This window comes from Hesperophylax consimilis, chromosome 20 (assembly GCF_061612785.1).
Source record: "Hesperophylax consimilis isolate HC1 chromosome 20, BYU_Hcon_1.0, whole genome shotgun sequence".
In the NCBI taxonomy this organism is placed as follows: domain Eukaryota; kingdom Metazoa; phylum Arthropoda; class Insecta; order Trichoptera; family Limnephilidae; genus Hesperophylax; species Hesperophylax consimilis.
Window position 1 is genome coordinate 4,514,336 of NC_142855.1, and position 13,302 is coordinate 4,527,637.

At 34.7% G+C, this 13,302-nt stretch overlaps 4 non-coding genes across 4 annotated transcripts; 2 read left to right on the plus strand and 2 right to left on the minus strand.

Moving 5' to 3' along the window:
• Positions 1-8,227: 8,227 nt before the first annotated feature.
• On the minus strand, positions 8,228-8,346 carry LOC149413948 (5S ribosomal RNA). Its single transcript, XR_016304168.1, has one exon. It is a non-coding gene; the product is annotated as a 5S ribosomal RNA (ribosomal RNA).
• A 323-nt stretch (positions 8,347-8,669) lies between these two features.
• On the minus strand, positions 8,670-8,788 carry LOC149413949 (5S ribosomal RNA). Its single transcript, XR_016304164.1, has one exon. It is a non-coding gene; the product is annotated as a 5S ribosomal RNA (ribosomal RNA).
• A 671-nt stretch (positions 8,789-9,459) lies between these two features.
• On the plus strand, positions 9,460-9,578 carry LOC149413950 (5S ribosomal RNA). Its single transcript, XR_016304171.1, has one exon. It is a non-coding gene; the product is annotated as a 5S ribosomal RNA (ribosomal RNA).
• A 323-nt stretch (positions 9,579-9,901) lies between these two features.
• LOC149413951 (5S ribosomal RNA) lies at positions 9,902-10,020 on the plus strand. Its single transcript, XR_016304169.1, has one exon. It is a non-coding gene; the product is annotated as a 5S ribosomal RNA (ribosomal RNA).
• Positions 10,021-13,302: the final 3,282 nt, after the last annotated feature.

Consider the following 13,302-nt stretch of genomic DNA (forward strand, 5'->3'; position numbering starts at 1 on the left):
AATACAGCCCTGATAAAACTCACTAAAGAAAAATATATAGTGTTCAAAATGTGGAAAAAGTGGTCAAATCCTTTGGACTACCGTGAATTTTGTGTTCTTCGATCAAGGCAAAAGAAAATGTCTAGGGAATGTCTTAAACAATTTATAATAAACGCCGAACTTAATATATCCCGTGACCCGAAACATTTCTGGACCTATATTAAAGGAAAGAGAAATAACTCTGGTTTACCGCATATTATGAAACTGGGTGACATAACTGCCGTGAATCCCTTCGCAATATGCAACCTGTTCTCACAACACTTCGTCTCAACTTTTAATCACAAAACTGTTTCCGATGTTCATTCTACCAATTATCACGTAGACAATCAAGTTAACATATCTTCGGTATCAGTTTCCAAAGAAAAAATAGAAAAAAATAATTGATACTATCTCTTGCTCATTGGGTGCAGGCAGCGATAAAATTCCGGCATTCTTTATCAAAATGTGTAGCAAGGTAATCTCGAAACCCCTATTACTGCTCTTTCAATCCTCATTGAAAGAAGGTGTCTTTCCGGACCGCTGGAAGTGTGCTCATATTACACCAGTATTTAAGTCTGGGGCGAAAAATGAAGTCCGTAACTATCGTCCAATATCTAAATTACCGATATTCAGTAAGATATTTGAAAAAATTGTTCATGAACAACTGTATGACTGTGTACAGTCTGTAATAATTGCTAACCAACATGGATGGATCAAGATGGATCTTGCAATTTTCACTGAAAATATTTCAAAATATATGGATGATCAAATCCAAGTTGACGTAATCTATACAGACTTCTCCAAAGCATTTGATAAAATTGATCACAGTCTTCTTTTATCTAAACTACTAGCTCTGGGAATTCACGGGGATTTGTACCGATGGCTGGTCTCCTATCTTAATGGGCGCACTCAAGGAGTAACTATTAATGGCTTCATATCTGAGATTGTAAATATACCTTCAGGTGTGCCCCAAGGATCTCACCTGGGACCGTTGCTGTTCACAATTTTCATCAATGACATTATAAAATGCTTTAATTATGCAAATATTCTACTCTTCGCTGACGATATGAAAATATTCTTTCCTATTTATTCTATTATTGACTGTTATAAATTACAAGAATATCTATATAGACTTGATGACTACTGCATTATCAACCATCTCAACATGAACACCTCAAAATGTTATGTGATTACCTTCACTAGAAACAAAATAAAATTTGAACATAACTACTACATAGCCAGTCAAGTACTTAAAAAGGTTACACAAATTCGTGACCTAGGTGTTCTGCTTGACCAAGGGCGGATCCAGCTTTGGTGCCAGGGGGGGGTCACGTAGTCGTGGTCAAGTTTTTTTTTTTTTTTTTAAAGAAAGACAAACATTCCCGGGTTACGAATAACCCAACAATAACTCCTACCGCCACCACAGAAAGCCGAAAATGCTTGCTTGTGTTGTGATGGAGGACTTAGGTCCGGTCAGTTACAGTTACAAGAAGTTATAATTTAATTTTGATAATAATATATACAAGTAAAAAGTAGGTATTGTTGGATATGGTAACACTAGGTATATCATTAAGATTGTCTTTTGCTCCGCAAGCCCGGGCGGCGTAGGCTCGTGTAATGTCAATTGTCAACCAATACAGTACAGATTCCAATTATTAATCGTGTTCTTATTTCACCACAATATAACATGGTGTCAGGTGTGTCTTCAACATAGTATTGTGTGTAGGAATCTTGCAACTTTTTGAATTTCCTTTTCCTCGTTGTAGTTATTCGCCATCATATATAAAAGAAATGATTGCTTAAAACGTTTCCACTCGCCAACCATATCCGTAGCATTCTGCATTTGCAGAATTTGACTCGACATTATTATTGTAACACTTTGCTTGTCACGACAAAATAGACAAATAATAACAGCTTGTTGGCCGTTATTTCTTTGCTTCCTGGTAAAGAATTTGAATCGTTCCACTGTAATATTCACTGTAGGTATGAAGTGTCTATCCAGTCTATCGAAGAGTAGAATAATGCCTTCCAGCGTGCTCTTCTCAATAGTGAGGCCGAATGAATTAAAAATTTGAACTCCTTTAGGACCAATCGTGTGCAGCAAATGTTATTAATAAATGTAAGTACTGTACTTCCATATTTAAGAGGAATATAAACGCTGGAAATATTTCGATTCTTGTGCTTTATAAATTTTAAAACCGAGCGCCTTGCACCGTCATATTTTGGCCTGATTTGCACGAGGCAAGTAATTTGAAATAAATATTGTTGCCATGACGTGGTGCTTGCAATACGTAAGAAGCGCCCAGCGAGATCTCCGTTCGCCGATGCTTCCATACGCTTGTAAATACCTTGTTACCTGGTGGATGAATACCGTCCATTCTATTTTGCCAGCAGCGGCCGAGCCGGCAGCGTAGTCAATATTATCGACAATCCTCAAACTATGGGGAACGCTAATAAAAGTAAATATTTATAAAATTTGAATTGATTTTATTTATTTACAATCCAAACAAAAATATTCTGAAAGTGAATTATTAATAGGTACATATAAATATTAATAAAAAGAAACTTGATTAAGTTAAATATAATATTTATATATATTAACAAAATGTAACTAATACGTTCTTTTACAAAACTAGGTATATGTACTTTTATCAAATTTACATACACTTTATCAAATTTCCACATCTAAAATTTTTGTAAAATTTATTTACAAATAAATTTTTTAGAAACAAATCAACAAACCAATCTCAATATTAAAAATGATGATGGAACAACTCACAGCTAGGTTTAAATATATTCTACAATAGATGCATATCAAATATCAAAGTGTTGCCGTATAAAAAAAATAATCAGTGTGGAATTTTACAAAATTAAGGGAACATAATCGGAGACGGAACATTTTCATGTAAATCATTCAAAATCCATCATTAAAAATAATACTATGCATTTCTAAAAAAAAATACTAACGTTTTCGTAATCTTAGTAAAAAAATCTATCCACACTTTTAGCCTTCATTTTAATTGATTCTGAAGAATTTGTTACAAATATTAAAAATGTGTCCACTTCCGAAGTTATTAATTCATCATCTAGAAAAATAAAATCTGGTACTTACCGCTAAGTCCGCTAACTTTATAGTTATACACGGGTTATAAAGTTTTAAAATCGTTGAACGTAAAATATATTAATTGTAAGGTATTGTTTTATTAATCTAAAATATAAATAACTTGCATCCCTCGTGCGGCATAATTTTTTTTTTTTTTAAATTCAATTATAATTTCGCCGAAATAAATTAAAATGTTAGCCTTGGGCAAAACCTCGATGAACGAGGTTGTGTCTCGCCTTAAGAATTGCTTTAGGAAGTATAGGAAGGCTGGTAATTCGCGCGGGCGCGTTAGACCTGTCCAGACCTGTCAAAAAACTTCCGAAAGAATAAGTTCTGTAACTTACTAAAATTACGTTAAGTGACTTTTGGTGTCGTTTACATTGGGAATTTGGCCAAACTCGCCTTCAAGAGCGATTTACAGGAAAAAAACTTACGAGTCTAACCCCAGCCTTAGAACATTAACAAATAACATTTGAGTTTAAACACACATACACTGGCATAATGAAGAAACTGATTAGATTACTTACCATTTCTTGTAATGAATTGAATTTGCAGCAACAATTTTTAAGAACACTATTACTTATATTGGAACTTATTTTTTTAAACTTAGTAAACAAATAAAAGTAAACACTTTATTAATAAAGTTTAGTCGTTCCGATTGAGGTTAGGTTTTGCTAGACGCTAGACGTTAGTCGAAACAAAGCGCGCGCAAGCGTCACACGTGGTTACACGAAATGTGTCATAATAATATGAAAGGTGGCGGCCGAAGCGCGCGCCGGTGGCGGTGCGCGGTGACGCGGTAACATTCGAATTTTCGATGCGTTCGTTCCCGAATAATGCGTTTGCCGTCAAACAAAGTATTATATTAAATTAATTAAATATTGAAAGTACTTAAATAAAATTTATATTGTGACAAAAAATATATAAAAACATTATGTTTAACAATTTTAATTAGTGGTCCACCTAGGTCCTGGATGGGCCCAGGACCAAGTAGTCATGACCCCCCCTGGGCTGGGGCCCAGTGGGGAGGGTCATGACCACCGTGACCCCCCCCCCTGGATCCGCCACTGTGCTTGACAGTAAACTTACATTCGCGCATGTTGATATGATTGTGAAGAAAGCCCTTAGAATGTTAGGATTCTTATTCCGTATTTGTTATTTACAGACTTGGTGGTTTCCAATAATTAGAACGCGTGTTCAAATATAATGTTTTATTAACAATTAAGTACGGATTGACTACGTCTATCTTCTGAGCTGTCGGTTGGGTAAAAAGAGCGAGCAGATGCATCCGTCATCTTTTATACATCTATCTGTCATCTCGCTCTTACACATTCAAAAAGCAGGCGTACCACCAAAAACCTTTCTTACATCCTCCCCTACTAAAATTGAATGCCCCTATCTACATATATTATACCCTATTACTACATATTCACATTACAATTTTATTTTATATATTTCATTTTCTAACAAATTAACACAACATTTTTTTTAAAATTTAACTATCATATGCCGCGTTTCTTTCTGCTTCCCTTCTCTTGTCTCGTCGTCCGTCGACTCGTCCTCCTGGACTGCGAAGTACCCTCATCTTGGACGAAGTCTTCCCTGCCATGGGTTAGACCTGAAACATGGAGAAACAGTATTAGAGTCACTTCTATTACGTAACATACCTGAGAGATTAACTTCATCTATCGACAGTTCCATTGTGTCAGACGTACCGACTTCCGGCTTATCTCCCTCCTGCCATGAAACATGTAATTTTTTTATCTGGTCTAAATGTCTTTTCCACACCATATTAGACTTGTTAATTTTTATGAAATATATTTTGCTACCTTTTTTTTCAACAATAACCCCAGGGGCCCATAACCTATTACCCTGAGCTCTGAAATCTCTAGTCATCACTTTCTGACCTACATTCAAATCTGACTTATTTCTACCCTTATATTGCCTTTTCTGATTGACTTGACTCTGAATAACCTTTTGCTTTACTTCGTGTTGTCGAGTAGAACCTGAACTATTCGTTCTTTCATCAAACTTCCTAGGAATCCTATCCGAAGTAAATATTTTTTTTATCATCGCAAAACTGTTTTCTTGTTCCGTACCCCATTGAAACTTAACATCTTTTTTAAGTAAATCGTATAATGGTGACAATATGTTTGCCATGTTTGGAATAAAATTACGATAATAACTAACCATACCTAACAAACTTCTCAATTTATTTAAATCACTAGGCGCTGATGCGTTTAAAATGGCTTCTTTATTCCGCTGACACGGTTGAATTCCCTGTTCACTTATTTTATAACTTAAAAACTCAATAACTTTTAAATTGAATTCACACTTTTCACTATTCACCGTTAAATAACAACTTTTTAACCTCTCTAAAACGAGACACACGTTTTTTTCTAAGTCGATTTCATCTTCTCCTATCACAATAATATCATCCAAGTAGAACGTCATGTTCCGTAAACCTGATAAACAATTTGCCATTGCTTTAGCAAAAACTGCTGGCGCTGGTGATAACCCAAACACTAACCGTTTATATTGAAATAATCCCAAGTGGTTATTGATTGTTGTGAAACGTCTACACTCCTTTTTCAAAACAAATTAGTTATATGCGGATTTTAAATCAATTTTTGCAAAAACCTTGCCTCCATTCACTTTGGTTAATAATTCCTCAATTCTAGGTAACGGATACTTGTCAATTAATAACTAATTATTAACTGTAGATTTATAATCACCATACAATCTAATGCTACCATCTTTCTTAATCACTGGTACAATTGGACTCGCGAAATCACTATATTGAACTTGCTCTATAATACCGTTAGAAAGTAAATTATTTAATTCTCTTTCAACTTTTTCCTTCAAAGCAAACGGCATTACTCTGTGATTACAAAATATCGGAACGGCAGAAACTTTTAAGGTTAAATTCACTTCGTACTTGTTAAACTTTCCTATTTTATCCGTAAAAACTTCTGGAAATTTTTTTACTAATCGCTCTTTTAATGTATTTTGTTTTACACAATTAACGATCCCAGTTATTCCCACGTTAAAGAGATTCATGAAATCACGTCCTAAAATCGATAGACACGAACTACGGACGACAATAATTTTGAGTCGGTGTCGTAAACCGTTATACTCTAGTATCGTTGTGAAAGTACCTACCACACCAATGAGCGTATTGTCAAAACTCCGTAAGCTCACGTTTTCGTGCAATAACTCAATACTGCTGAATTTATTGAAATACCACTCTTCGGGAATTACGCTACAAGATGCTCCAGAATCTACCATGAATTTATTATTTATTCCGTCGAGTGAAACTTCTATATAATATGGCTCAATACTTAGTACATCACCAACCATTCCATCCGATAACAAAATATTCACGTTATTACGTGTTGTCACCTGTTTACACTGTTTTGCTAAATGACCCTTAGTACCACAAATTTTACATACATAATTTTTGAATCTACATTCTACCGCCGTGTGATTATTATAACCACAAACCGTACAATTACGCTTTGTAACTTGATGAGCCGGCGATCGCGCACGATTATTACTACTGCTTCGCTTGAAACTATATCCATCTCTGTTTTTCACATGCGTATTAGGTGAGACACGACCTCCGCCGACTTTTGAATTAGCTAAAACTCTGTTATCAGCTGATTGAGATTGAGTTGAAGCTACAAGTTCAATACACTCTGCTACTTGCACACATTTTTCGAAAGTATATGACTCACTATCGAGAAATAATTTTTCTCTAATCTTACCGGGTTTACAACCTAATACAAAGAAATCTCTTAATTTATCTGATAAACTATTCCCGAATTTACAATTGCTAGAAAGAGATTTTAAACGAACAGCAAAATCGTGAACTGATTCGTCATTCCTTTGTTTAGCTGAATAGAACTGTGATCTTTCTTCAAAAAAACATTTTATCGTACAACAATATTCATTGAGCTTAGATATCAAATCTTCTAAATCAACCTCTGTTACTTTTTTTGGATTGCACAAATTTACCAGTAGAGAAAAACAACCATCTTGCAAAGCATTTAGGAAAATAGCTCATTTTTTAACATCCGATGCGTACTTTTCATCATTCACAAGGAGGTACTGCTCGAGACGGACCTTGAAGTTCTCCCAGTTACCGTCACGCAAACTGAAGGACCCCAATCCTGACTCCATGCTTCCTCTGCCCAGAAGGTATTCACAAGACAAGAAAAGAAAACAGAAAAAAACTTCCCAACGAGATTTCTCCGCTCTCCAATCTGCTCCTTGGACCCTCTCAGAAAACCGCTCCTTGACCCTTTGTTGGCTGATGGCTCTTCCCAGACCGCTCCTAAGACCTGGTAACACCGATCCTTGACCCTCGGTGCTGCTGATGGCTGCCCCAGACCACTCTTTTTTTTTGAAGTGAAACTTCTTTAGCCGCGTCATGCAATTTCGAGAACCGGAGTAAAACCAACTCATGACCGAAACGAAAATGCGGGACCGATTAAAGTTCATTTGATCTAGTGAAAGTTTTGAAGTAAGATATAAATGTTTTTTAGGTAATCTCGACAACTGGCGTTGGTGGTGTAATGGTCAGCGTAGTTGCATTCCAAGCAGTTGATCCGAGTTCGATTCTCGGCCATCGCATATTAATTTTTTTTTTTGGTTGAATGTTAATTTTATAACTCATTGTTTGTAGTCATTGTTCTTTGAAATTTTTAAATTTTTAATCCATTGTAATTTTAAACATTATTTATTTTTCATATTATTTTTTTCGTCATTTAAATTATATTTTGTACTGGGGTGACATCTATCGGCAGAATATTTTTTAATTTTAAATTATATAGTTTATGGGGGTGACATCTATCGGCAGAATATAAATATATATTTTTTAATCTATTTAATTATATTGATTACGGGGGTGACATCTATCGGCAGAATCTTTTAATGTTTTTTGTTTTTAACGCCTTTTTTTTTTTCAATGGTTGACCATAATATCAATCCACTAAGTAATATTTTAGGCCTGTAGCATACTTGAAAAGTTAAAGAATGATATAAGATTGTTTATGATGTTAACGATAAAAAAATAAAAAAAACATAAAATTACCATAAAAAATGGGCCAACGGCACGCGGTGTTCCCAAGCGGTCACCCATCCAAGTACTGACCGCGCCCAATGTTGCTTAACTTTGGTGATCGGACGAGAACCGATGTGTTCAACATGGTATGGTCGTTGGCAAACGCTAAACAATATTAATTTCTATTCTACCTGCCAATAAATATATGAAAATTAGTATAAAAAAGCCCTAATAATACTGAAAACATTAGCAAGGTGTGTGCGACGTTGATAAAAATAATCATTACATACGCGCTTGAAAAAGATCGTAATTACATCCATAATTTTGAAGGAATTTTTTTTTTCAATGGTTGACCATAATATCAATCCACTAAGTAATATTTTAGGCCTGTAGCATACTTGAAAAGTTAAAGAATTTTATGATATTATTAATGATAGTAAAGATAAAAAAATAAAAAAAAACATGAAATTACCATAAAAAATGGGCCAACGGCACGCGGTGTTCCCAAGCGGTCACCCATCCAAGTACTGACCGCGCCCAATGTTGCTTAACTTCGGTGATCGGACGAGAACCGGTGTGTTCAACATGGTATGGTCGTTGGCAAACGCTAAACAATATTAATTTCTACTCTACCTGCCAATAAATATATGAAAATTAGTATAAAAAAGCCCTAATAATACTGAAAACATTAGCAAGGTGTATGCGACGTTGATAAAAAAAAAATGGGTGTGTCAAGCCTACGCAAGACAGAAGTGAAACTTCTAATATTCTTCTCTCTCTCTCTTTTCATTTCATTCTCTCTTTTTTTCTGTCTATTGACATATTTATAAGTAGCATGTGATAAAAAAAATTAAAAGTTATAAAAAAAGAAAAAAAAAATTAGTTAAAGCGGGGATCGAACCTCGGTTCTTCACGACCACAGTCGTGCGCTCTGCCTCTAGACCGCGAAGCTGAGTTCGGAGAGTGACCTAAACTAGGTATATAATATTAGCTAGGCTCCTATAGCGAAATGATCCCGTTTTTTCGTCACGGTCATGAGTCGGTTTTACTCCGGTCCTCGAAATTGCATGACGCGCGTAAAGAAGTTTCACTTCAAAAAATTCCTGCAAAGTTATGGATGTAATTACGATCTTTTTCAAGCGCGTATGTAATGATTATTTTTATCAACGTCGCATACACCTTGCTAATGTTTTCAGTATTATTAGGGCTTTTTTATACTAATTTTCATATATTTATTGGCAGGTAGAGTAGAAATTAATATTGTTTAGCGTTTGCCAACGACCATACCATGTTGAACACACCGGTTCTCGTCCGATCACCGAAGTTAAGCAACATTGGGCGCGGTCAGTACTTGGATGGGTGACCGCTTGGGAACACCGCGTGCCGTTGGCCCATTTTTTATGGTAATTTCATGTTTTTTTTTATTTTTTTATCTTTACTATCATTAATAATATCATAAAATTCTTTAACTTTTCAAGTATGCTACAGGCCTAAAATATTACTTAGTGGATTGATATTATGGTCAACCATTGAAAAAAAAAATTCCTTCAAAATTATGGATGTAATTACGATCTTTTTCAAGCGCGTATGTAATGATTATTTTTATCAACGTCGCACACACCTTGCTAATGTTTTCAGTATTATTAGGGCTTTTTTATACTAATTTTCATATATTTATTGGCAGGTAGAATAGAAATTAATATTGTTTAGCGTTTGCCAACGACCATACCATGTTGAACACATCGGTTCTCGTCCGATCACCAAAGTTAAGCAACATTGGGCGCGGTCAGTACTTGGATGGGTGACCGCTTGGGAACACCGCGTGCCGTTGGCCCATTTTTTATGGTAATTTTATGTTTTTTTTATTTTTTTATCGTTAACATCATAAACAATCTTATATCATTCTTTAACTTTTCAAGTATGCTACAGGCCTAAAATATTACTTAGTGGATTGATATTATGGTCAACCATTGAAAAAAAAAAAGGCGTTAAAAACAAAAAACATTAAAAGATTCTGCCGATAGATGTCACCCCCGTAATCAATATAATTAAATAGATTAAAAAATATATATTTATATTCTGCCGATAGATGTCACCCCCATAAACTATATAATTTAAAATTAAAAAATATTCTGCCGATAGATGTCACCCCAGTACAAAATATAATTTAAATGACGAAAAAAATAATATGAAAAATAAATAATGTTTAAAATTACAATGGATTAAAAATTTAAAAATTTCAAAGAACAATGACTACAAACAATGAGTTATAAAATTAACATTCAACCAAAAAAAAAAATTAATATGCGATGGCCGAGAATCGAACTCGGATCAACTGCTTGGAATGCAACTACGCTGACCATTACACCACCAACGCCAGTTGTCGAGATTACCTAAAAAACATTTATATCTTACTTCAAAACTTTCACTAGATCAAATGAACTTTAATCGGTCCCGCATTTTCGTTTCGGTCATGAGTTGGTTTTACTCCGGTTCTCGAAATTGCATGACGCGGCTAAAGAAGTTTCACTTCAATAATCATTACATACGCGCTTGAAAAAGATCGTAATTACATCCATAACTTTGCAGGAATTTTTTGAAGTGAAACTTCTTTACGCGCGTCATGCAATTTCGAGGACCGGAGTAAAACCGACTCATGACCGTGACGAAAAAACGGGATCATTTCGCTATAGGAGCCTAGCTAATATTATATACCTAGTTTAGGTCACTCTCCGAACTCAGCTTCGCGGTCTAGAGGCAGAGCGCACGACTGTGGTCGTGAAGAACCGAGGTTCGATCCCCGCTTTAACTAATTTTTTTTTTCTTTTTTTATAACTTTTAATTTTTTTTATCACATGCTACTTATAAATATGTCAATAGACAGAAAAAAAGAGAGAATGAAATGAAAAGAGAGAGAGAGAAGAATATTAGAAGTTTCACTTCTGTCTTGCGTAGGCTTGACACACCCATTTTTTATTTTTTTTTTTATTTTTTTTTTATTTTTTTTTTTTTTTATTATTGTACGACAGACAGGTAAGTCCAATTATGGTACAATTTTATTAAAACTAACAATACATGTACATATATTTTTTAAAACATGGTATAGTGATATTAAACACATCTATATCCGCTGGTAGGGCATTTAGTAAGGTCATACCTCTTGTCATGCTATGTCGGGCAATGACATCTGTCCGACCCTGCGGTATACAGAATAGGTCGTGGCTACGATTTCGACAGTATTTATCAGGAACGAATAATCCACAGCATGACAGGAGATATGGGCAATCGATAAGGTATTTTAGTAACTTTAATTCAAATACCATGAGTCCGGCATTACGCCTAGTCTCCAGGCTTTGGTAATTTGTCTCCTTTAGCAGTTCCACGTGATGCATGAATTTCGGATATATTCCGTATGATCGCATGTAAACATACCTTAGGAATTTTTTTTGAATTTGTTCAATCATATTTATGTATTTAAGTTGATAAGGTATCCAGACAGTACTGGCGTATTCCAGCTTGCTTCTGACCACTCCGTTGAACATGGAGGTCATTGCTTCTTTGTTATTGAATTGTTTGCAAGTTCTAATTACAAAACCAAGAGTTTTGGAGCAAGCCGAGGTAAGCTGGACTTGTGGTCTTGTGGCCCGGACCCCTCCGATCCTTTGACCCTTGGAGATGCTGCCGCTTGACGCCCTGGATCCTTCCGCGCTTCCCCCTTCCGAGAAGCTGGCTGGCTCCAGTGGCTTCTTCTTCTTCACTCCTTTCAGTGAAGAATAATTTCGGTCCGGCCTTTTCTTACCGACCCGAACAATATGTTGCAATCCGAACTTTTTCGACAATATCGCGTATATTTTTCGTGCGAAATCTCGCGCGTTGATTCTTTTAATCGATGTTATTTACGATTTCCGTAGGCTGCGCCACTGTTATTTACAGACTTGGTGGTTTCCAATAATTAGAACGCGTGTTCAAATATAATGTTTTATTAACAATTAAGTACGGATTGACTTCGTCTATCTTCTGAGCTGTCGGTTGGGTAAAAAGAGCGAGCAGATGCATCCGTCATCTTTTATACATCTATCTGTCATCTCGCTCTTACACATTCAAAAAGCAGGCGTACCACCAAAAACCTTTCTTACAGTATTGGAAAATAATTCAATAATATTCAAACACTTAAAATATTGAATTTTTCTTATCTTCGTAGTCATCTTGAATTTGCTTCTCAGATATGGAATCCTCAATATAACATTTATGTAAAGCGCATTGAAGCCATCCAAAAAAAAATTGTCAATCATTTAAATTTTAAGATGAATATTGGTAACCACGGGATTAACAGCTCGATGGAATATTATGGACTAATACCTTTAAAAACTAGAAGAGACTCCGCAGATGTAATATTTCTCTATAAAATTATCAGTGGCCTTATTGATTGTTCGCCCCTTTTGTCTGAGATTAATTTTAGAGTCCCTAGCTTTAGAACTAGAGATAAGTCACTTTTTCATCTTCAAAAATGCTCTACTAATCTCAGACAAAACGCTTTTATTTTCAGAGCTTGTACCCTATACAATAAGAATTTTAATTATATTGACATATTTTCGTGTAGTTTAGGAACATTTAAAAAATATACCTTAGCTATTATTAAATAATAATTAATAACATACTGCAAGTTATCATGTTGTTGATATGAACCCTGTCCAGTTACAAGTGACTCATTTTATAAACATCTGTTCAGTTTAGTTGTAGGAATATACATATATTGGTGATTATTGGTGTTGTGTGAGGATAAAATTGTTATATTGTAATTTACTTGTGTTCTTATATCCGATGTTATGTTTACTTTATTTAGTATTTTGTATTTTCTGTAAATATCTTTTGCCCACGGGTACTGGACCCTTAGTTTGTTATTAAAATTATTTTTTTGAGTGAAAACCTATCATTAGATATTATTTGTATTTTTTATAAGTTTATTATTTAAAGATGTAAAAAATCTGTTGGTTTTTCTAAATAAACAAAACAAAACAAAATAATATTTACTGTTTTTTATGTGACTAAAAAAAACAAAACATTAGAAACTTTTAATTGAATGAATTCAAAATTGAAATATTTGGACTTCGTTTTC